This window comes from Gracilinanus agilis, chromosome 5, assembly GCF_016433145.1.
Source record: "Gracilinanus agilis isolate LMUSP501 chromosome 5, AgileGrace, whole genome shotgun sequence".
NCBI classification, from domain to species: Eukaryota; Metazoa; Chordata; class Mammalia; order Didelphimorphia; family Didelphidae; genus Gracilinanus; species Gracilinanus agilis.
This window is the reverse complement of record NC_058134.1, coordinates 53,291,021-53,316,500: the sequence shown is the minus strand read 5'-3', so window position 1 is coordinate 53,316,500 and position 25,480 is coordinate 53,291,021. Positions and strand designations below refer to the sequence as shown.

The following is a 25,480-nucleotide window of genomic DNA, read 5'->3' as shown; positions in this document are numbered from 1 at the left end:
GCAACTACCAACAATTTGGAAATTGGTCTTGTTCAAGGACACATGACAAAACTAGTGGAAACGCGCATCGGCCAAGGGTGGGGGGGGTGCGGGGGGGGGGGTTGAAGGGGAAAGGGGAGCATGAATCATGTAACCATGTTAAAAATGAATATTAATAAATGTTAAAAAAAATGGGGGAGGTGACCATAGGAACTTTGGGTAATTTTTTAATATTGCTAGAGTTGCTTAATTCTTCTTTCTCTAGAATCGATTAATTTACTTATTGAGTACCTGTTCTATGTATAAAGTTGTACTAGGAAATCTATCTAACTCTCCAAATGTGGAGCTATAAAGAAAAATATATTTTAAATGCTCAAGGATCTTGAATGGCTTCTTATTGACTCTAAGGTAAGATACAGGTATCTCAGCTTAGTATTTGAAATAGTTCACAGGGCTTGTTTAGCCTACCTTTCCAGATTTATTTCATGTTACTTTTCTTTGTATACTCTGTTTTTCCAAATGATGATTGGTGCAATGCTAGCACCAAACTTGGTGGTCCATCTTCTAACTTATTGGCTTTGCACAAGTTTCTCCTCTCATGCCTAGGATGCACTTTTTAGAATACTTCATTTCCTTTGTGACCCACCAATAAGAATCCTTTCCTGTTCTCACATTCATTAGGGCTCTCTGCCTTCTCATTGTTATATTGGTTTATTTGTGAACAGTTATATCTCCATGAGCCCCCATTGCTCTTGTAGAATGTTGTCTGGTATTTGCATACCTAGGACAGAACATGGTGCCTTGAAAAGAGTAGCTGCTTAATAAAGGTTAGTTGAATTGGACTAAACATAAACAATATACTTTTGTCACTTGTAAGTCTTTTTTATCATATTTCCCAATTAAATGTATATATATATATATATAACTTTTAATAATCATTTTCTAATATTTCACAATCCATATTCTCTCCCTCCCTTCCCTCTTTACTTCCTGAGATGGCAGGTAATATAACATAGATTTTATAAGCACTATCATATAATACATATTTCCATGTTTATCATGCAGTAAAAGGAGATGTATCGTTTATTATATTAAAAAATCACAAAGGAAATGAAGTAAAAAATGGTATGCTTCAACCTGTATTCAGACTTCATCAGTTTGTTTTAATCGTGATAGATATTTCATTGTGACTCTTTGAGTTGTCTTGGATCTTTCCATTTCTGATAATAGTTATTTGCTATCACTAGATACAACTTTCTCCTGGTTCTGCTCATTTCACTTTGCCTCACTTCACTTAAGCCTTTCCAGGTTTTCTTGTTGTCAATATTATTCATCATTTCTTTTGGCACAATCGTATTCCAATATAATCACATACCACAACTTTTTCAGCCAATCCCAATTGATGGACATCCTTTCAATTTCCAGTTCTTTGTCACCACAAAAAGAACTGCTCTAAATATTTTTTTACTAGTAGATAGTTTTCCCTTATCTTTGATCTCTTTGGTTTATAGACCTGGGAGTAGTATTTCTGTGTTATAGGGTAATGCACACTTTGATGGTCCTTTCGGCATGGTTCCAAATAGCTCCTCAGAATGGTTGTATCATTCAAAGCTCCACCAACAGTGTATTAGTATCCAAATTTTCCTACATCCTCTACAAGATTTATCATTTTCTTTTTTTATTGTCATATTAGTCATTCTAATAGTTGTGAGCTGGTACATTGGAGTTGTTTTCATTTGCATTTCCCTAATAGTGACTTGGAACATGTTTTTATAGTACCAATGATAGTTTTAATTTCTTCATCTGAGGGACAGATAGCACAGTGGATGAAGCACCAGGCCTGGAGCTGGGAGGACCTAGGTTCAAATCCAACCTCAGATACTGCCTAGTTGTATCAGTCATGTAATCCTCATTGTCTAATCCTTATTGCTCTTCTGTCTTAGATTTGATACTAAGATGGTATAGGTTTAAAACATTTTTCTTTATCTTAGAACTGCTGTTCATTACCCTTCAATCATTTATCAAGTGGGGGCCCACTCAGCATCATGGAAAGATTTATTCCACCTAGAAGTCTCACTAGGGGCTTTCCCTTTAAGCAGTTCTTTTCAGGAATGTAGAAAATTGCTAAAAAAACATTTTTGGAGAACTGGATTATAATAAATCTTGCCATGAATAAATTTCCTTATGAATGAAAATGAATGAAGGATGTTACTCTGACAGCAGACTAAGACACAGATATTTTCTTTATGTTCTTACCCTCTAGTACTTCCATGGTAGAGGGAGAATACACAAAGAGGAAAGGGAAATGGAAGGAATGATTTAAAGAAGCATATGGTCACTGATGCTAATTAGGGTTCAATAATGCCCTTCTAAAGAGCTCAAAGACCTCCAGTAACATCATTTAAAAATACTCTGAGATCATAAGAAAAATCAGGGATTAGAAAGTATGTGAACTGTGGACAGTGGGGTGACAGGCAAGAGATGGCTGGGGTGTAAAGTGAAGCCTGGCTGGGGACTACAACATATATTGGACTCCATGAAACACTCACAACCAGACAGGACAGTAAAGGCACCTCACCTAACCCTTTCCCACACCAAAACTTGCTTTGCAGTCATAACCATAACCATAACTTGTAGCCATCTTTCTGCCTACAATCTTCCTCCCTTCTCATACATATCTCCATACACTTGTCAGTTTAGAAACTACAGTCACATAAGGACTGTACAGTTTTGTTATTGGAAATCTATATGGCAATCTACATCTTCCCATATCTTCATCCACAATGATTATCCAAACAACAATATGTCTTCCTGCCTACTCTTCTCCCTTTCGAGGGCAAAGACTCTTTCATTATCTTCCTGGGAACCCGAGAATAGCACCTAGAACAGTAATCACTTAACAAATGCTTTCCAATAATTTCTTTCATTCTACTTATTCTTGATTATATTTTCAGCCATTCTTATGGTGTCATTTTAAACCAGCTCTGATCCATCTTGTCCTAGTGGTAATATAAATAGGTCTCTGAATACTTGAATTTGAAACTTAGGAAAATTTTCATGTTCCAGAAATTATAGTGCATGGAAACAATAAAAGTGTGGCCAAGGAAAAGAGGCCAAATTATATGTGTTGCTTTTATATTTTACTGTCAATATGATCTGTGTACCAAATAGTTCTAACCATATATTTATTTTTGTAGTAGATATAATTCCCATTTTGTAGTAGTTTGATATATATTAAGGTTGTCTAGATAAATATTTGCTGATAGATTATAAATTCAGTCATTTTGATAGTGTGAGAATTAGAAATGAATAATTTATTTAAGCATGTGAGCTATGATAGCCTGTCTTTATCTTGTACCTGCCTCAAAAAAGCATGCATTTTATTTATTGGATTGTATTGATACAATGATGATATTGGATGAGATATAGTGTTTTATATTGGAAAGAGCAGACAACATTGGAATTAGAGGTCCTTGTAGCTCACTCTGGAAGAGCCTTCTCTCTTTATGACTTTCCCCTTGGTTACTAAGTTTATCCCAGGACTTTATTTTGAATAAATGACTAGATCAGGAATGCTTACTCTTCTACAAATTCAATTTATGACTCTTAGGTGTATACATGTTCAATATTTAATAATTCTTGCTGACTTGACTTGATTACATGAGTTGGGTTCAAGTCCACTTTCTCATATTAACTATCAATATGGCCTAAGTCAATTGAATCATTCATATTTTTCTTTGTCTTCGTTCTTGCCATTAAAAAGTAAGCTGGATCTGTTCCTCTCATAACATTTGCATCTTAATGAATGAATGCACTGCTCAAAGACTTCTTAACACAATACATGAAGAAATGATACATTCTCAATGCATGACTTGAAATGATACACGTGGAATGTAGAATAAAAATGGCAATCACATGGGGATGAAGTAAAATTTACCTTATTCAGAAAATGTATAAACTCATGCCTATTCTGGCTCTGACCTTAATGTTTGTGAACAAGGGAGATGTTTGCTGTTCTCATTTGCATATAATGGCATTAGATATCATCTGTGTGTGTAATTTATAGCCCATTCCAAAAGAGGAGGAGGGCCAAATGCTAGAGCTATATACACAGCATAAATACTTTAATTACAATAACAGAACAACCAAAACAACCCAGAAACCAATGGGGATAGGGCAAAGATAGCAGACAGTGTGCTTTGTATTTATTAAGAGGTAATTATGCATAATACAAAATATTATCTTATGATGGCTTTTGATGCCATCACAAAGCAATCTTGTAGGGCTTTGGGTCTCAATTTATGTATTTTATTTTCTCTATAGAAGCGTGACTTTTTGCAATTATGCAAATAGAGGGCATTAAAAAAGAATGAGCATGGCTACCTCTATGGAAAACTATGAAGATTTTGTGGGAAAAGGAGACCCAGAAGCTAGAAAGAAATCTTTTCAAAGGAGATAATACAGCAAGGCTGTAATTTGCTTCTATTGTGGATCCACAGAATTTCTAATAGGTTTCCTTAGGAGGATCACCTCTAAGCCTGCTTTATTCAGTCTTCCTGTAACTAAGTAAACATCAGCCTAGATGGTTTGCTCAAGGACCAGTAGACATGAACTGTGACCCAGTTGTCTCTTCTGCATCTGGAGATGTGATCAATCCCTTTTCTCCCTGACTGGAAAAGGGGAAAATGGTACTGAGTTCTTAATTCTAGCTAATAAGTATATTTGGACTCTTTTCCTTATGGTGCTCTCCAAGGTGCTATATGATACTAAAAATCGGTGTAATTGCTTAAGTTATACAGAGTTATACAGTTATAGTTATACAATTATACAGTTATACAGTTATACAGAAATGGGTAGTAGGAGAAAGGAGTGTTTCCTCCTTTTTGCTTTCACTTTCTCACCCCAAACAGAGTCACACTATCCTAATGGATCTGTAAAGAAACTTGCTTACTTCCCTACTTTGTTGTTCATTCAGTTCTAACAAATTGTGACCCCATTTTGACGTTTTCTTGAGAAAGATTCTGGAGTGTTTTTAATTTTTTTTTCTCCAGCTCCTTTCACAGATGACAAAACTGATGCAAAAAGGGTTAAGTGACTTGCCTACAGCTAATAAATATCTGAGGCCAGATTTGAACTCAGGAAGGTGAGTCTTCTTGATTCCAAGCCCATTGCTTAATCTACTGTGCCATATAGCTGTTCCACTTTCTTTAGTTAGGAGAGAGAATAACAAAAGATTGGCATCAGCAGAATTTTCAAAGTACGGTGAATAGTGGTGAGAAGTGTAATCAACTGTCTGTCATACAGATATGCCATATCTGACCCCATCAGGCTTCTTCCTCCCTTTTTCCTTAGAGATGATAACTCAGGATGGAAGGCAAAGTCGGAGAATACTGATTATATGACATTTTGAAACAACAGATTTCTTTCAGATGTAGTAACTACTATTTCACTGGAGTGATGAAAGCATTTTAAGATTAATCTAGAGAATCTGTGAGAAAATTTTCACTCAAACACAGAAAGCTGAGTAATCTTATTAAAGAATGTGTGTAGAGTACAGGATAGAGTTCTGGACTTGGAGGAAAGAAGACTTGAGTTTCTCTATTGCCTAGGTACAGTGATTCCCAAAGTGGGCACTACCATCCCCTGGTGGGTGCTGCAGAGATCCATGGGGACAGTGATGACCATAGGTGCATTTATCTTTCCTATTAATTGCTATTAAAATTTAAAAATATAATTTCAGGGGGCTAAATAATATTTTTTCTGGAAAGGGCCAAAAAAGTTTGGGAACCACTGGCTACGACATTTAGAGTGGTATGGCCTTGAGAGCCTCTCTGAACCTCAGATCCCTCATCTGTAACAGGAGTAATGTGTGGTAGCATCTGTCTTAGTTGTTGGGAGGATTAAATGAGGTAGATTGTGCAAATCTTTGTACAAAATAAAGTGCTCTATAAATGGGAGATGATCTTTTCATGATCTACACATTATCCATTCAAAGCAGCAGAGTGGAAAGGGAAGGTAACTCACTTGACCATATAGATGGTCCATGTAGGAGGCAGAATTTGAATTAATTAATCCTTAATTATTTGCTGTCCTCTATTTGAATAACCAGTTCTATAATGGTCAGTCAATTCTATAGCAGTTGCTCATATGTGAGAAAATAGGAAAATTTCAACCTTAAAAAATTAGAGAATTCCTCTGCAGGAATGAGAAACCCATAGAGGAGGAACTGGGGAAAATATCAGAAATTAATTAAAACATTTATTTTGACTTAACAATCATTTATCTCTTTTTTTCTTCTTGTATGCTTTAGATAGCATGATGTAGAATTTGGGTAGAGCTTGGAGTCGGGGAGACTTACTGTTGACACATACTAGCTATGAGACCCTAGGTAAGTCCCCAAAACCTCCCAATACCCCACATCATCCTCAGAGACAAGTTATTGAATTCTATCATTGGAAAGGGTTTCTTCACTATTTTATGAAGCAAAGAGCATTCTGCTGGAGCATACTACTTGTTCTACATTAACTATAATTTACATAGAAATTAGTTTTGTCTTATAGCACTTGATATTCATATCAACTGTTGAAGGCCACAAGAGATTCTTTTTTTGTTTGTTTGTTTTTGAAGGAAATGATTTAATCTATAAAAGAAGATACTAAACACCATGAAATGCTTGTATCTCTTAGGAAAAATTGTGGCTCATAAATATTTAACTTGTGTTATTCTTTACATATGTACTGTTTGGTTTTTTTTTTCAGTAGAGAAATCTGGTGTCAACTTCCAATATACTGCAAGTACAGCTCTTATTTATAAATACTTTCATTGACATTCAGAAGTTGTTATGATAGAAAAAAAACATTCTATGTTGGGCTGAATTTGCTTATTGGTTACTTTGTTGAAAATATAGCCCTTCTTCCTTTCCTTAGAGTAAAAAGAATTGAGGGAATGGACTAGGTGATTTCCTGCCCACTTATTTTTTTGAGTATAAATGTATTTTTTCATATATTTCACATAGTTTTTATTTTTACCAATTACATGTAATAACAAATTTCCACCTAAGTTATACAAAGTTATATGATGCATATTTTCTCCATTCCTCCTTCACTTCACTTCCTGGGGCTGGCAAGCAGTTCATTATGGGTTATACATTTGATATCATGCAAAATATATTTCCATATTGTCCATTTTCATAAATGAATAATCATATAAAACAAAAAAAACCCATATATATAAGAGAAAAATTGTATTCTTTGTTCTGCATTCTCACTTAAACAGTTCTTTCTCTGGACGTGGATACAATTCTTTGTCATAAGTCCCTTTGTCATAAGTCCCCTGGCTCGAATATCCTTATAGCTGAGAGTAACTAAGTCCATTACAGTTGATTATTTCATAATATTTCTGTTACTGTGTATGATATTCTCCTGATTCTGTTTATTTCATTCTGCATCAGTTCATGTAGTTCTTTCTAGTTTTTTTTTTCTGAAATCAACCTGTTTATCATTTCTTATAGCACAATAGTATTCTATCACCATTATATACCATACTTCTTCAGCCATTCCCCAATTGGTGACATCCTTTCAATTTCCAATTCCTTGCCACCAAAAAAAGAGCAGTTATAAATATTTTTGTATAAGTCTGTCCTTTCCCCCCTTTTTTTTATCTCTTTGAGTTACATAACTAGTAGGTGTGCATTTTGCTGCTTCTTATATTTTTGAATTTTTAAAATCATTGGCCAAATATCCACATGCCAAAGCACTCTGAGTTGACAGAAAAGAATATGCCCAAACTACATATCATGAAAGCCAGCGAGTCTTTAAAATCTCATGGGCATGTTAAGGATCAGTTTGCATGTAGGTATGTCTACTGGTATCTCACCGATGAGGACATTCAATACCTCTGGAATTACCTTCATCTGTCTCTAGAAATTGTGATTGCCCCACTCTGCAGAAGTCATCCTGTGAGACAAGAAAGTCAAGACCTAAAGGTCTGGAGGGTGATCCATCTGCCTCACTTACTAGAGGTTATACTAAGAGACACATACACATGAAGTGATTCTCTCCCTGTGGATGACAAGAATGCTGAGCCTGGGGTTTGGTCAACAATAGAATTCCATTTTAGAAGTAGACTTGGTGGTGGACATGTTCAACCCCTCAAAAATTATAAAGATATGTTTCTTATTGAATTAATTTTTGGGAAAAATATTGGCTACTGTTTTTGTAAGGTAATACTGATTATGATGATGACAATAATAATAACTATTATTTATATAGTAAGTGTTTTACACATATTATCTAATTTGAACTACACAATAGTCAAGGAGGTAAGTGCTATTATTCTCCCTGATTTACAGCTGAGAAAACTAAGGCAGACAGCATTTAAGTAACTTGCCCAGGGTTGCAAAGCTAATAATTGTCTGAAGCTGAATTTGTACTCAAGTCTTAGATTTAAGTTCAAGTCCATCATTCTATCTGCTGAGGCACTGAGATGTCTGTCTCTATTGTTATCCAATAATATAACACACAAAGTGCTTTACAAACCTTAAGATCCTATATAAATACTATTGTTATTATTATACTCTTAATTTTTTTCTACTTGAGTTGATGATCTTATTTCTGAGTGATTTAAATTCTTTCGCCATATAACTCTACATCCCTAATTCCTTTAATTTTGACCACCTCCTGTTTAATGCGGTTGATTCTGGAAATAATTTGCAATTCAGTATGTCACTATGTTTATATAAAGATTTACTGTCAATTTTATAATAAAAAAGACATCATTTTGTTCATTTATTTCTGTAGAAGCTCCTTTATATAATTCCCATTAGACAAGTGAAGCTCTCAATTGGGCAATTTTTCAATGTTCCTTTGGCCAACTGTAAATCTGAAAGTACAAATTATTTATAAAATCATTTCCTATTAAGTACAACACATTCATTTTAAAGTCCTCTTGATAAAGATTGCTAACAATCTAAAGATTTGTATACAGAGTTTGGAAAAATCTTCTCTTCCTGACTCTGTTTTTTCCCTTATCAGATTTTATACGTGCAGACATGCACATGAACACACACTCCTCATATTGTATGTATCATGGACTTAATTTGAACTAAAGTCTCTGACTTTATATCTTTAATCATGCATTAAAATTGTGCATGGAAGCCTTCAAACAACCAAGACAAGAAAGCTACAAATAGTTAGATAGATGATTTTCTGTTTTTAGAAATACTTTATATATACACATATAAATCTCTTATGTACACAGCTATTTATCTATCACTATGAAATATTATATACACACACACACACATATATATATATACATATATATATATACACACAAACACACATTCATTCAGATTTACCATGTAAATTCACACACACTTTGAATCTCTTATTCATACATCTAGTTACAAATCAAGTGCCAGATTACATGGCACCCAAGGTGACCAGGAAAGACTTCCATGCAGAGACCATTTAGCACAGTGCTTGGCACATATTAGTTACTTAATAAATTCTTGTTGTCTTGTTAACTTGGTATATGTGCTAAAAATGTCTACTATGAGAATTTTGTTCACAGATGGAATCACTGATTTAGAACTCTCCTCCTTAAAAAAGTCACATTTGGCATAAGTTCCTAGAATCTAGCTTGGTAAATTGGATGTCCTTGGGTTTTGAGTTTCAAGGATTTCCTTTTCTTCCTCCTCTTATTCAAATTGGCCTCAGAAGCTTACTAGTTCTGGGCCTGGATAATTCACTTAATATTTGTCTACCTCAGTTTCCTCACTGTTTTAATGGGGATAATAATAGTAGCTGCCCTGCTTCTTAGGGTTGTTTCTAGGATTGAATGAGCTAATATTAATAAAATACTTTCAAAATATTAGTTGTTTGTTATTATTATCATTATTCTTTCTCTAAATCACTAGTCTGACTCCAGAAGATAGCAGACAGGGAGAGAAGGAAAGAGCTCCTTAAATAGTATTAACAAAGATTTTAGTTTCTTATGCCTCCAGTCTATAAACAACATCCTTACTAAGGCAAAATGGTAAGTGGATCCCACTCATTCCCAACAATGGCTTCCATATTCAACTGCTCTCGATAGTGTGTTGAATCATATTTCCTCCAAATAAATATTGGGAATGTTGGAGGTGGATATTTATTTAATTTTATGTAAGGTCACATGCCCTTAAGGGATTCCTTCTAGAGACTAAATACTCCTTTTTTCCTAGGGACGCACATAGGCACAAATTCAAAGAACAGGACTCCTTCAAGTAGGGGCTCATTTGATGATAAACTCTATGCAGATGAATGCAATTGATGCGAAAAACCATTAGTGTAACCTTGAGGTGGCCTGATGACGGTCTAATGGTTCCCTTAGAGCAGAATATAACCTTTAACAGGGGACTGTGCCTGCCCTATCAATCAGGTGTCTCCAAGATTCTAAGTTGCCTTGGCATTAAAGGGGGCTTCCTCAAAGAAATTATTGCAGCGTCACGCCTTCCTCCTGTGACTCCAGATCTCTCTCAAGGTTTATAGGTGCAAACTTTTCCATATTACACCAGTACTAATTGTGATCAGAACTTATTTTTTGGTAGACTACGTTTAATCTTGAAATTCAATTCAATATCATCTAAGACACTATTTACTAACTGCTACTGACAGCAAATTTTTACAGGTATTCTGCACCTGTGACTTCTTTCTCTTTCTCTTCCTCTGGTTCTGTCACCCTTTTCACTGAAAGGCCAGCTATGAGTCTCAGGAATTTAATTCAATAAACATTTATTAAGTGTCTATTATGTGCCAGGTATGGTACTATGATCTAAAAGTACAAATTAAAAGCAAGGTGGGGCTAATTACATTAAGAACAATCATATGCACTTTGTGTATCACAAGATAGCACAGATTAGGAAATTATATGATTATATTGTTCAGGCAGTATAGATATTCACAAACCCTCAAATCTTTTCATATTACTTCAATTTTCTTGGTTATGTGAATTCACAAGTCTGATATAGCATTGATGAAAGCAGAAATCTTTTTTCATGACCTTTTGATGGAGTATTTGGCTATATCTACACATCATCAAGCCATCTATAGAAAAGGATAAAAGATGGTTATTGGCATAAGTAATATCCCATATTCATATATTTTATATATTTTAAAAGACTGGAATTTAAATTTTTCATATGGACATTTGCAATTGTTTATAAATATGGCCCACGTTTACTGGAAATTCAAGTCATTTACTTCATCCCCAGGCTTTAAAAATGATCAAGCATTTGGATCTAGATTATATCTGACCCAGTCCTCTAATGTGAACAATTGGTTTCTTGCATGATAGTCTTCACATCTTGATTCTTAGCCTTTGTAGTTAAGCAGTATTTTTTAAACCCTTATCATCTATCTGTCTTAGAATCAATACTGTGTATCCACTGAGTCACTCAGCTGCCCCCAAGCAGTATTTTTTAAAGACATTATTATTTAAAACCTTTACCTTCTGTCTTAGAATTTATACTAGTATTGAAAAGGCTAGGCAACTGGGGTTAAGTGACTTGCCCAGGGTCACATAGGTAGGAAGTGTCTTAGGTCAGATTTGAACCCAGGCACTCCCGAATCCAGGCCTGACACTCTATCCACTAAGCTGGTCCAAGACTTACTATTTTTATTTACTTTATCATTCATCATTTTTTGGAGATTGAATGTCTTGGAAATACTACAAATTTGTTATTATTTTGCCTTAGCCACATGCATTAACATAATTGGGACAGAAACAAATATCATGATATATGTTTGTCCTCTTCACTAATTTTGAGAAGATCAGTTTTGTTTTTTGTGGAATCTCAGAATTAGGTTTCTGATATACCCCATAGCTAGCTAAAAATCCCCTTGACTTCCACCTAGATTAAATAGTAGCCAGTCTATGCTTGTAAAACTCCTATGGAGAACCTATTACCTCCCAAGGCATACTTCTTTTACTTAGAATAAGCATTAATTGTTGGGATTTTTTCTTACAAAGAATCTATATTTGTCTTTCTATAATTTCTACTTCTGGTTCTGCCCTTCCTGCTGAGCAGAATGTTAGCTCAGAGGTAAAGTGGATAGAGTATGAGGCTTGAAGTCTGGAAGACTTATCTTCCCAAGTTCAAATCTCATCTCAGCCACTTAATAACTATGTAACCTTTCACAAGACTCTTTGCCCTGCTTGCATCAGTTTACTTATCTGTAAAATGAGTTGGAGAAAGACATAGCAGACCACTTCAGTATCCTTGCCAAGGAAACTCCAAATGAAATCACTAAGAGTTGGACACAACTGAAAAAACACTGAACTGAAAGAATAATTTTTATACCTGGCATCAGCCTTTCAGATTCTTGAAGATTGCTATCATATCAGCCCTAAGTCTTTTCCTCTTAAGGTTGAATGTCTAGAGTCCTTTCCCCTGATCCTGTTATAACATCATGTTGAGATCTTTCACTCTCCCAGTTGCTGTCCTCTGGACACTCTCCTGTATATCAATGGGCTTCACAAAATGTGGTCCATAGAACTGAATATACTCTTCCAGACATGATCTGACTAGTGCAGAATTATGCAATGAGATTATCACATTTCCTCATGGTGGACCCAATCTATGCTTTCCTTTAGGGTGTCTAAGATGGAATAGGTTATCTTGAGTGTAATACTCTTGACCTATATTGACTTTTCATTCCATGAGAATCTCCTGCTATTCTTCATTTATACACTTGTATGATTAATGAATAGCTCATTTGACTTAAAATCAGGAAGATATCTGTTCTCAACACTTCAAGGCTTTAGGACACCAGATAAATCACATAATCTCTTTCCGTTTCAGTCTCCTTATCAATAAAATGGGGATAAAAACACCTATTTCACAAGGTTGATATGAGAATCAAATGTGTTGCAAAATGTTTTGCCCTCCTTAAAGGTTTATGTAAATACTTATTCTTATTAAAATAATGTACTTATCTAACCATACCTCTACTATGTTATACTACTAGTGCTGATATTTTTGACCCCCATCTAAGACTATATTCATCCCTATTAACTTTCATTTTATTAGAATTGCCCCACTGCTTTAGTCAGTAAATATCTTTTTGAATCCCAATTCTTTCATTCTATGTGCTAAAACTAGGAAGAAAAGTCCAGTTGAGATTACAGATCACCTCTTAGGATTATTGGATCAATACAAATCTCTGCAGTCAGGCTAAATTTTTGTTTTGTTTTGTTTTGTGTAAAAAGGAAATAAAAAAGGCTTCCCCTTCAGAGATTTACTTGAGTAGGCATTAGAGGCCAAATGATGTAGTGGATAGAGTTTAGGATATGCAATCAGAGAGACCTGGATTTGAATCCTAATTATAGCATGGAGTATGTCACAAAAATCTTAATACACTTTTAAGCTAGCTTAAATTGCAAACTTGATTTAATTATTTCAGCTCTAATTTTCAAGTTACCTATAAAATTGGGATACTATCTATAACTGCCTGGCCCACAGGGTTGTTTTGAGACTCAGAGGAGTCAGTGTATCTTGAGTGTTTAAAATTTTATTATTATTTAAAATATTTCCAGATTTTATGCCAATGCAGTTTTTAATAATCATTTTATGACATTTTGCCATTTATGTTCTTTGTTCTTTCTTTCCTTTCCACTCTTCTCTGCTACCCAAGAAGGCAGGTGATATCATATAGGTTGTTCTTGATTTATCATACAATACATATTTTCACATCCATCATGGTGTGAAAGAAGACACATATTGCTGATATTATAGAAACATTGAGAAAATATGGTGAGAAATGGTAAGCTTCAATCTGTATTCAGCCTCTATCACTTATTTCCATGGTTGATGGATAGGCTTTTTTGCCATGAGTCCCTGGGAACTGTCCTGGATCTTGCATTGTTGATAACAGTTCACAGTTGATCATCATACATTATTGCTGTTACTATGTACAATGTTCTCCTGTTTCTGATCACTTCACTTTGCATCACTTTGTTTCAAATTTTAAAATGTTATAAAACAGCAGTTATTACTATTGGGTCTTAGATTAAAAGCTAATGTCATTGGTTCATTCTCTACTCCAACAAAGAAGAATATAGATTGACTATTAGCTGGATGAATTAGAGGGGAAGTAAGTAAGAGTGAGAAAGAGTATATGGATTTGAATTCAGTGGAAAATATTAAATGGTTTAGAAGTTCTATGAGGTGAAAAAGAGTAAAAAGTGAATAGGAAATAGTATGTGACATAAGAATAGAAATGAATTTATTGTTAAACTGCATTTATTGAGTAGTCACATATTTTAAATAATATTTGCCATTGATATTGTACCTTTATTTTTATTAGATGAAAAGTAGATCTTGAATTTATGAAATGAATGCTCATGTGGACTTAGGTATAGTTAGATATATAAATAAGCCATATAGTCTTTTAATCTGGAACCAAAGCAGCCTAACTTATTTATGTATATTGTAACATGCATGATCTTAAGTGGACTGAAACTGCCTCACAGAATTCCACAGTACCCCCCCAAGAACTCCAGGAGAGGGGACAGTTGAGAGTTAAGAATGTGAGTATAAAAAGCAGGACATCCAGCTGGGCAAGGACACTTTGGGGATCAGGGTGGCTGGGAAAAGGTTGGGATTTGCTTCTCTTTTTGTTAGCTTATCTCTGACCTCAGGGAGCAGGGTGTTACTTTGCTGTTTACTCCATACAGACTAAACCAGGCTGTGTGCACTGGGTTAATACCTCACTTGTGGTATCTCAGTTAATATCTAATCAATACAGATCTACAATCAAGATTACCTTCACCATTTTAAACTTGATAACATCAGATTAAGAGAAAGTCAGTTTGTGAGGGAGTTATAAATATAAGTTATTCAAAGGCATTCCCCTCTGGGGTTTGCTATATCTAACAAGTTTCCTGAAGATAATAGGTAGCTTTCCTTACCCTCAATCCTAGAATTTACCCTCCTTTCCATATTTTCCTGAAATTATTAAATCCCTTCCCTTGTTAAGTATGTGAGCCAGTATGAAATTATATTTTAAGCTTTACCAACTCCATCCAATTACCAAAGCTTTATCAACTCCATACCATTACCAAAGCCAATATTCATCCAGGCAAGCTTTGAGCATAGCTGTGATCCAGAGGGCAAGGTAGCTGAAGTCATTCTGAGCACTGTATCGACCAGAGGCTTTGGGGAATAATCTTCCTACAGTGGAAACTGCTAATTTTTGTGGAATAATTCCCTATTTGTCAGCCAGTTTAGCCCTGAGATACTCAAGTTAATAGAGCCTTCATTCTTGGTCTACAAGGGTTTCTGTTATAACTGTTATTCTGGGGAGCAACTGCCCAGAAGGGGGAAGAGAGAGCATTCTAATCACTCACTCCCCTCCCCCCCCCGTTAGTATAGCCAGCTTCATCTTTTGCTCTAACTTCATTACCAACCATTGCCAACTGAACCCATCTTTTCAATGTGAGTTATAATTAGTGATTGACATGATCAAGGAAGTTATTCCCAAAGTATTTATAGTGCCATTTGCTGGAGCAGACTTGACAATATTCTGTCTTTTGATCTATCATCCTGTCTATTCTCTCTCCTTCCTTCCTTCCTTCCTTCCTTCCTTCCTTCCTTCCTTCCTTCCTTCCTTCCTTCCTTCTTTCCCTTGCCCCTATTTCATCCTCCCTCTGCTTATCTCAACTCTCCCAGTATCCACTTTCTTCCACTTTCCATTGTCATCTTGTTACCTCTGGACAACAACCAATAAGTCTTGTCCTTATAGCAATGAGTAACTGTTTTTACTTATCAAATATTTTGAACCACTTTGTCTTCTCAAAAACCTCCTTTCTTCTTCCCTAGGAAGATTATGCACACATCATTTTTCCTTTCCCCTCCACTCATATTCCTCATTTTCTCTCTCTTGAATTGGTCATTTTTAGTTTCTGATCAGTTTCATGTCATTCAATTCATCCTATAACTAGACTGATATCCCCAACCTAGAATTGGGGAAAGATCACTGGATTTTCAGATGGAATAGCCTGGATCTAAATCCTTCCTCAATTTATATTTAGCTACGTGACCTTGAATAAATCACATAAAATCTTTGAGCCTTATTTTTCTCATATATAAAATAGAGATAATAAAGCACTTACTTCATAGGTTATAAGGACTACGTGGGCTCATATATGTAAAGAAATTCATAACCCCTAAAGCACTCTCTTCCTTTTTTCTCTGAATATATTTGTACATATATATTATTATTATTAATGGCATACATTCTACTTTTCTTTTTTTCTAATTATTGTTTCATTTACTACAACAAAATGACATCATTACAAATTATGTTTATCTCTCCTATTTTTCCTTTCCTTTTTTTGTTTCATCTTCAAATCCCAGAAAATCTTGAACCATGGCAAATTTGTATAAGTTGTGCTAATAGGATACTTGTAGCAAGGAACAGGATAGACATGCTTTAAATGTATATTATTTGTAACAAAGAAACATTATTAGTAATCCCCAAAGTTTTTGAAAAATTCCAACAGTCTACTTCAGAATCTCCATAAATTTCTCCATCTATTTCCTCATCTTTCTTCAAATTTATTATTTTCCAACTTCAGAATACAAAAAGAAACACCACAATTTTCTTTTAATTGCATTGTTTTGTTAAATTACTACTATTGTAATAACATTCTCCCACCATCTTCCATTGCAAATGTATAATAGTTCAATGACATTGTAGTTGACAGACATTTATTTCTCGCTGGCCTGTGACCATAATCATCATTACTTCTATGGCAATAATTTTGTATTCCAAACAACTAAGACATGAACTTTTGAAGCCCAATATTTTTGTACACTAGAAGTTGTTGCTAAGTGTGGTAAAGAACAAAACCTGAAAAGGACCTCCCATAGAAAGATGGAAAGCACTGAAGGAACATAGTGAAGTCATCCTTTTTGGAGTGTGTTTGTGTGTGTGTGTGTGTGTGTGTGTGTGTTTGCGCGCACACGTGCATAGGAGAATATGTGCGTGCATTAAGAATACAGCAGGGAAAATATATGCGAAATATATTCCAATTAAGCATTTTTCCCAATTCTGGTACACAAACAAAATATTTCAGGGGTATATCTGCTTTGTTTTAAAAGAGTAAAATAGCTAGGTCAGGAGCATGTTTCTTGAAGTCAGGAAGATCTGATTTCAAATCTAGCACCCCACTTTTATGAGTGTGTGTGACTCAAGGAAACCTACTTAACCTCTCAGTTTCAGTTTACTTATCTGTAAAATGAAGAAATAAGAGTACCTACTTCACAAAGTTGTGAGATAGCTATGGGTGCAATGGAAAGTGTGTTGGTTCTGGAGTTAGGAAGATTCATCTTTCTAAGTTCAAATATAGCCATAGACACTTTCTAGCTGTATAACCCTTGGCAAGTCACTTAATCCTGCTTGCCTCAGTTTCCCTGTATGTCAGATGAGATGGAAAATGAAATATTAGTCCACTCCAGTATCTTTGCCAAGAAAATCTCAAATGGGCTCACTAAAAGCGAGACACAATTGAAATGAATAAATAAGGCAGAATTGTGAGAATCAAGTTAATTAATATGTAAAATCCATTGTAAACCCTAAAAGTCTATATAAATACTATTGATTGATTGATTTTTAATATATTTAATATTAAATAGGAGAGGTAGCATGGGAAAGTAGAGTCAAACCTTTCCTTGGAGTTACCTTTTAATATTAATTTTGAGTTTTGCAGCTACTGTATGGCAGTATGAACCTCGCAGTACATAGGTTGATTATTAAGTATCAGAGTATTTGAATATGTGTATCAGAGAGTTCTTTTTATCAATAGGTTCATATACAAATGAAATTCAGTTTTAAAAAACAAAAGTATTTTATTGAATGACTATACATTCTCCTGTAATAATATAGTTAGTTTTGCTGGATAGTTGATTCTTGGTTGTAGACCCTGTTCTCTTGCTTTCCAGAATATTATGTTCCATGCCTTCTTGTCCTTCAATGTAGATGTAGCCAGATCCTGTGTTATTGTAACTGTGGTTCCCTGATATCTGAATGACTTCTTTTTAGCAGCTTGTAATATTTTTCCTTCACCTGGTAGTTTTTGAATTCATCTATAATATTCCTGGAAGTTGTCAGTTGTGGATTAAATGTAGGTGGTGATCTGTGGATTCTTTCAATTTCCACTTTTCCCTCTTATTCAAGAATGCCAGGGCATTTTTCTCTGATAATTTCTTGTAAGATGCTATCTAAACTTTTTCTTTTATCATGATGTTGTGGTAAACCAATAATTCTTAAGTTGTCTCTTCTAGCTCTGTTCTCCAGATCTTTGGTTGAATCAATGAGGTGTTTGATATTCTACTAAAATTTTTCATTTTTTTCATTTTAATATATTCTTGCTGCCTTGTGAAATAATTTGCTTTTAGTTGTTGAGTTCTGTTTTTTAAAGACTAAAAAATAGAGGACTTCCAAACATTCATCAAGAAAAAAAAACAGACTTAAACAGAGAGTTTGCTGCCCAAACCCAGAAGTCAAGAGAATAAAGTAATTAAGAGAATGGGGGGGGGGGGAGAAAAATTTCTTTTCTTTAAGGGACCTAACAACTTCAATCAATTTGTATCCCAAGAAGAAAAGAAGATATTGGCAAATATTAAAAATTGTTATTACCAACAGGATAACTAGAAGAAGTTTACATAGAGGTAACAGGGATAAACTGTATAGGATGAAATGTCAAGCATAATACACACGCACACACACAGATACACACACACATATATGTATGTATGTATAAATATATACAAAACTGGGGGAAAGAAGGTAATAATAAGAAAAATAGAAAAAAACAAAAAGAAATAAATTTATATTTCATAAAGAAGTGTGTGGGAACAACAGGGAAAAATAACAATATGCTGTAAGGGTAAAGAGGTTAGATAGAGGAAATATTCAATACTTAAGTGCATTGAAATCAATTTAAAGAGGGAAGAACAATCAGATCCATTGGGGCAGAGAATTGATTCAAGCCCTATAGAGAAGTAGAAGGGTAACAAACAGACTGGTGGGGAGGGAAGCAATACTAGGGAGGGAGAGGGCTTGGGGGAGCATGGCATAGCTTTAAAGAACAATAAGAGGGGAATAAGAAGGGAGGGGGGAGAAAGGGAAGTACAACAAGGGAGGGGATTATAGGAACTGATTAAAAACAAAACACTGGTATAGAAGGAAACAGTGTAAGAAGAAAGGACAGGACTAGGAGAGAGAATCAAAATGTCTGGGAATACACAGTTGATAATTATAACTCTGAATGTGAATGGGAGAACTCGCTCATAAAATGGAATCAAATAGCAGAGTGGATTAGAAACCAAAATCCTACCATATGTTGTCTACAAGAAACACACATGAGACAGACATACATAGAGTGAAAATGAAAGGATGGAGCAAAATCTATTTGGCTTCAAATGAGAAAAAGAATATAGGGGTTGCTATCATGATCTCTGACAGAGCCAAAGTAAAAATAGATAAGTTTAAAAGAGATAGGGAAGGTAACTACATCCTGTCCATGCGCCATTACTAATTATTATTTTTATTGCATTATGATCTTAGGTTATATTTATTATTTCTGCTTTTTTGCATTTGTTTGCCATGTTTCTGTACCCTATTACGTGGTCTGTCTTTGTAAATGTTCCATGTGCTGCTGAAAAGAAAGTGTATTCCTATTTGTCCCTATTTATTTTTCTCCATATATCTATTAACTCTAATTTTTTTAGAGTTTCATTCATCTCTCTTATTTTTCTTATTTATTTTTTTGGTTTGATTCCCACTAGTATGGTTTTGCTATCTATTTCACCCTTGATCTCCACTAGCTTCTCCTTTAAAAATTGGGAAACTATACCATTTGGTGCATAGATATTGAGTACTGATATTTCTTCATTGTTTACACTGCATTTTATTAGGATGTGGTGAAAGAACAAATCAAAAAAACAATAATTTTATTGAAGATGATGACAATGATGAGAAATCTTACCCAAACCTATGGGATGCTGCCAAAGCAGTTTCAAGGGGAAAATTTATATCACTGAATGCATATATTAATAAATTAGAGAGGGCAGAGGTTAATGAATTGGGCATGTAACTTAAAAAACTAGAAAATGAACAAATTAAAAATCTTCAGATGAAAACTAAATTAGAAATACTAAAAATCAAAGGAGAAATTAACAAAATCGAAAGTAGAACTATTGAATCAATAAATAAGACTAGAAGCTGGTATTTTGAAAAAAACAGATAAAATAGACAAAATACTGGTCAATCTAATTTAAAAAAGGAAAGAAGAAAACCAAATTAACAGTATCAAAGATGAAAAGGAAGACATCACCTCTAATGAAGACGAAATTAAGGCAATCATTAAAAACTATTTTGTCCAATTATATGGCAATAAATATAGCAATCTAGGTGATATGGATGAATATTTACAAAAATACAAATTACCTCGATTAAGAGCAGAAGAAATAGAACACTTAAATGATCCCATATCAGAAAAAGAAATTGAATAAGCCATCAAAGAAATCCCTAAGAAAAAATCGCCAGGGCCTGATGGATTCACAAGTGAATTCTAGCAAACATTCAAAGAACAATTAATCCCAATACTATATAAATTATTTGATATAATAAGCAAAAAGGGAGTCCTACCAAATTCCTTTTATGAAAAAAATGTGGTCCTGATTCCAAAGCCAGGTAGATCAAAAACAGAGAAAGAAAATTACAGACCAATCTCCTTAATGAACATAGATGCAAATATCTTAAATAGGACACTAGCAAAAGTCTCTAGCAAGTGATCAAGAGGTTCATCCATCATGATCAGGTGGGATTTATAACAAGAATTCAAGGATGGTTCAACATTAGGAAAACCATCTACATAATTGACCATATCAACAAGCAAACCAACAAAAACCACATGATTATCTCAATGGATGCTGAAAAAGCCTTTGACAAATACAATGCCCATTCCTACTGAAAACACTAGAAAGTATAGAAATTGAAGGACCTTTCCTAAAAATAATAAACAGTATATATCTTAAACTATCAACAAGCATCATATGCAATGTGGTAATTCAGAAGCCTTTCCAATAAGATCAGGTGTGAAATAAGGATGCCCATTATCACCTCTATTATTTAACATTGTACTAGAAACACTAGCAGTAGCAATTAGAGAAGAAAAAGAAATTGAAGATGTTAAATTAGGCAATGAAGAGACTAAGCTATCACTCTTTGCAGATGATATGATGATCTACTTAAAAAATCATAGAGAATCAACTAAAACGCTAGCAGAAATAATTAACAACTTTAGCAAAGTTGCAGGATACAAAATAAATGCACATAAATCATCAGCATTTCAATATATATCCAACACATGACAACAGCAAGAGGTAGAAAGAGACACACCATTTAAAATTACCCTAGACAATATAAAATACTTAGGAATCTATCTACCAAAACAAACACAGGAATTATACGAACACAACTACAAAACACTTTCCAAACAATTAAAACTAAATCTAAACAATTGGAAAACATTGACTTCTCATGGGTCGGATAAGCTAACATAATAAAAATGACCATTCTACCCAAATTAATTCATCTATTTAGTGCCATACCTATCGAACTACCAAAAAACTTTTTTACTGAATTAGAAAAACTATAACAAAGTTCATTCGGAAGAACAAAAGATCAAGAATATCAAGGGAAATAATGAAAAAAAAAAACGTGGAAGAAGGTGGCCTAGCAGTACCAGATATTAAACTATACTATAAAGCAGAGGTCATCAAAACAATATGGTACTGGCTAAGAGACAGAAGGGAGGATCAGTGGAATAGACTTGGGGTAAGTGACATCAGCAAGACAGTGTATGATAAACACAAAGAGCCCAACTTTTGGGACAAAAATCCACTATTTGACAAAAAATGCTGGGAAAATGGAAAATAATATGGGAGAGATTAGTTTTACATCAACATCTCACACACTACACCAGGGGTCTGCAATATATGGCTCTCAAGCCACATCTGGCTCTTTCGAGGGCCAGATATGGCTATTTCTGCAGGAGCAATAAAGTGAATTTTTTTCAGGTGCTGTTACGGGAGCTCGCACTGTTACAGGAGCACACACTGTGAGCACTGTACGGCTCTCACAAAATCACATTTTTAAAAAGTGGCGTTTATGGTTCTCACAGCCAAAAAGGTTGCCAACCCCTGCCCTACACCAAGATAAATTCAGAATGGGTGAAAGACTTGAATATAAAGAAGGAAACTGTAAGTAAATTAATCAAATACAGAATAGTATACTTGTCAGATCTCTGGGAAAGGAAAGATTTTAAAACCAAACAAGAGTTAGAAAAAATTAGAAAATGTAAAATAAATAATTTACATTATATTAAATTAAAAAGTTTTTGTACAAACAAAAACAATGCAACCAAAATCAGAAGAGAAACAAACAACTGGGAAAAAATCTTTATAACAAAAAATTCTGACAGAGGTCTAATTACTCAAATATACAGGGAACTAAATCAATTTTATAAAAAATCAAGCCATTCCCCAATTGATAAATGGGCAAGGGACATGAATAGGTAATTTTCAGATAAACAAATCAAAAGTACCAATAAGCACATGAAAAAGTGTTCTAATTCTCTAATAATTAGAGAAATGCAAATCAAAACAACTCTGAGGTACCACCTCACACCTAGGAGATTGGCTAAAATGATAGAAGGGGAGAGTAATGAATGTTGGAAGGGATGTGGCAAAATTGGGACATTAATGCACTGCTGGTAGAGTTGTGAACTGACCTAACCATTCTGGATGGCAATTTTGGAATTATTCCCAAAGAGAGATAAAAGAATGCCTGCCCTTTGATCCAGCCATTCCATTGCTGGGTTTGTATCCCAAAGAGATCATAGGTAAACAGACTTGTACAAATAGGTTTATAGGTGCACTTTTTGTGGTGGCAAAAACTGGAAAGCGAGTTTATGCCCTTCAACTGGGGAATGGCTGAACAAATTGTGGCATATGTTGGTGACGGAATACTATTGTGCTAAAAGGAATAATAAACTGGAGGAATTCCATGTGAACTGAAAAGACCTCCAGCAATTGACACAGAGTGAAAGGAGCAGAGCCAGAAGAACATTGTACACAGAGATGGATACACTGTGGTAAAATCGAATGTAATGGACTTCTTAACTAGCAGCAATGCAATGATTCAGGACAATTCTGAGAGATTTATGGAAAAGAATGCTACCCACATTCAGAGGAAGAACTACAGGAGTGGAAACACAGAAGAAAAACAACTTCTTGAACACTTGGGTTGATGAGGACATGATTGGGGATGTAGACTCAAAAGGACCCCACCAATGGAACTATTAATAATATGTAAATAAGTCTTGATTGATGACATATGTTAAAACCAGTGGAAATGCGAGTTAGCTATGGGGGGGGGGAGAGTTTGAGGGGATGAAGGGGAAAGTAAAAACATGACTCATGTAACCATGGAAATTTTTTCTAAAAATAAATATTTAATAATAAAAAAAACGAAAAGATATATGACCTAATAAAAATAGTTAAAGTTACAAAGTGTAAAAAAAGAAAGAAAAGAAAAAGACATCCCCTAAATAATATCTGTGCAAAAATGGAAAGGACCACCATAGTATGGAATGGATGCTTTGGGAGGACCCTCAGGAGAACTTGAAGCAAAGTGTGGATGTTATGCTGTGAAGTGCATTTATTACTGCACTGAAATTGGATGACATCTCTGAATTTTGTAATTCTATGATTTTTAACTCTAATGTGTATTGACTCTATAGTCCCTCACTCTTCTTTGAGCCTTCTCTGATTCCCTTAACTGTAAGTTATATCACTCCTTCTTGGATATTTCATTGCCATTTTGTTTGGATCTTTCTGATGAAAATTATTATAGTATAATATTGTATAGTAAAATATACCATTGTGAATATTTGATATGAATATAAATATTCACTATGAAGTAGTAGACAGAGAACTAGCCTCATTTTTTGCATCTTAAAAATGGGGATTGTTGGGGGGATCAGCTTGGTGCTCAGTAGATTAAGAGCCAAGCCTAGAGACAGGAGGTCCTGGGTTCAAATCTGGCTTCAGACACTTTCTAGCTGTGTGACCCTGGACAAGTCGCTTAACCCCCATTTCCTGGCCCTTACCACTCTTATGCCTTGGAACCAATACACAGTATTGATTCTAAGATTGGTGGTAAGGGTTTAAAAAATAAAAAAAAAAAACTAAATAAAATGGGGATTCTAAATAATATTTGCATTACTTACCTCATATTTTGTATGAAAAATATTGTTAAAAAGATATTTTTGAAAGCTAAAATAGTACACAAATATAAGATGTTATTGTTATTACTGTTAATAAGTAATGATATTTCTTCAGAGTAAAAGCTAGCTGTGAAGGTTTTGCCAAGTGGACAATGGAATATAATTTCATCTATGAGGTAAAGCTTAGACTAAACAATCTCAGTAGAGGAGATCAAGAATACCAATGGAAAAATCATTCCAGCCTTTATAATGAGGAGTAATTATTTAATTTAACTGTTGATATTTCCTTGTTTTTTCAATTCCAAACTTTAGTTTTTGTTTTTATGGAGCGTATGCCACAAAATAGAAACTCCCTCCATTGATATCAGAAAAACACCTCCAACTTCTAATCCTAGAGTACTGCCTGAGACACAGAACTCAAATAAAAAAAAGTTTGTAGTCTGGAGGAAAGGAAGGTTTCCTAGTGTTAACCTCACTCTTTGATAAACATTAAGTAAATTTGCAAGCCTTCTTTTAGCTTATAGAATAGAATAGAATATCCTAAAGTGGCTGTCAAAAACGTGAGCTAGGCGTCTTTTAGTTTGTTTATACATCATCTCTGATTGAGTTCTTGCAATGTGATTGTGAAAAATGAGGTGGCAAAAAGAGGAATAGGTAGAAAGGGAAACATTATTTTTGCAAGAGAGTGCCTATCAGCTGCTCTGTGATTGTTACCACTTGTAATATTGTTTCTCCACTAGAGAATTCTGTATCTTATTTAATTCTTTACATAAAAAAGAAAATGATTGTAATCAAAGGAGTTTTATTGCCTTAAGCTAGCTAAAGTTGGAAATCTTGCAGAAAAATGAAGTTTTTGAAATTTAAATGACATTTTTGTGAATTGATACATTTATTTTTTTCCTTTCAAAGAATGCTTATTTAAAATACTTTTGAAACAAATGGCTCAAAGTAGTAAAATACTTGTATATACATATGTATGTATATATATGTATATATATATATATATCTGTCTATAAATATATAAATATAGATGACATAGGTAGCCTAGCAGTAATTTGCTAAATAAGAAAATTATTTCCACAATTTTTTGTGGCACACTTTAGCATTCTTTTTAATCCAGTTGAGATGAATATATATATATATATATATATATATATATATATAT

At 34.3% G+C, this 25,480-nt stretch overlaps 1 protein-coding gene across 1 annotated transcript in view; it reads left to right on the top strand.

Moving 5' to 3' along the window:
- The window catches only part of ZNF804B (zinc finger protein 804B), a 623,300-nt gene that overhangs the window by 270,054 nt on the left and 327,766 nt on the right, over positions 1–25,480 (top strand). The window lies entirely within an intron of this gene.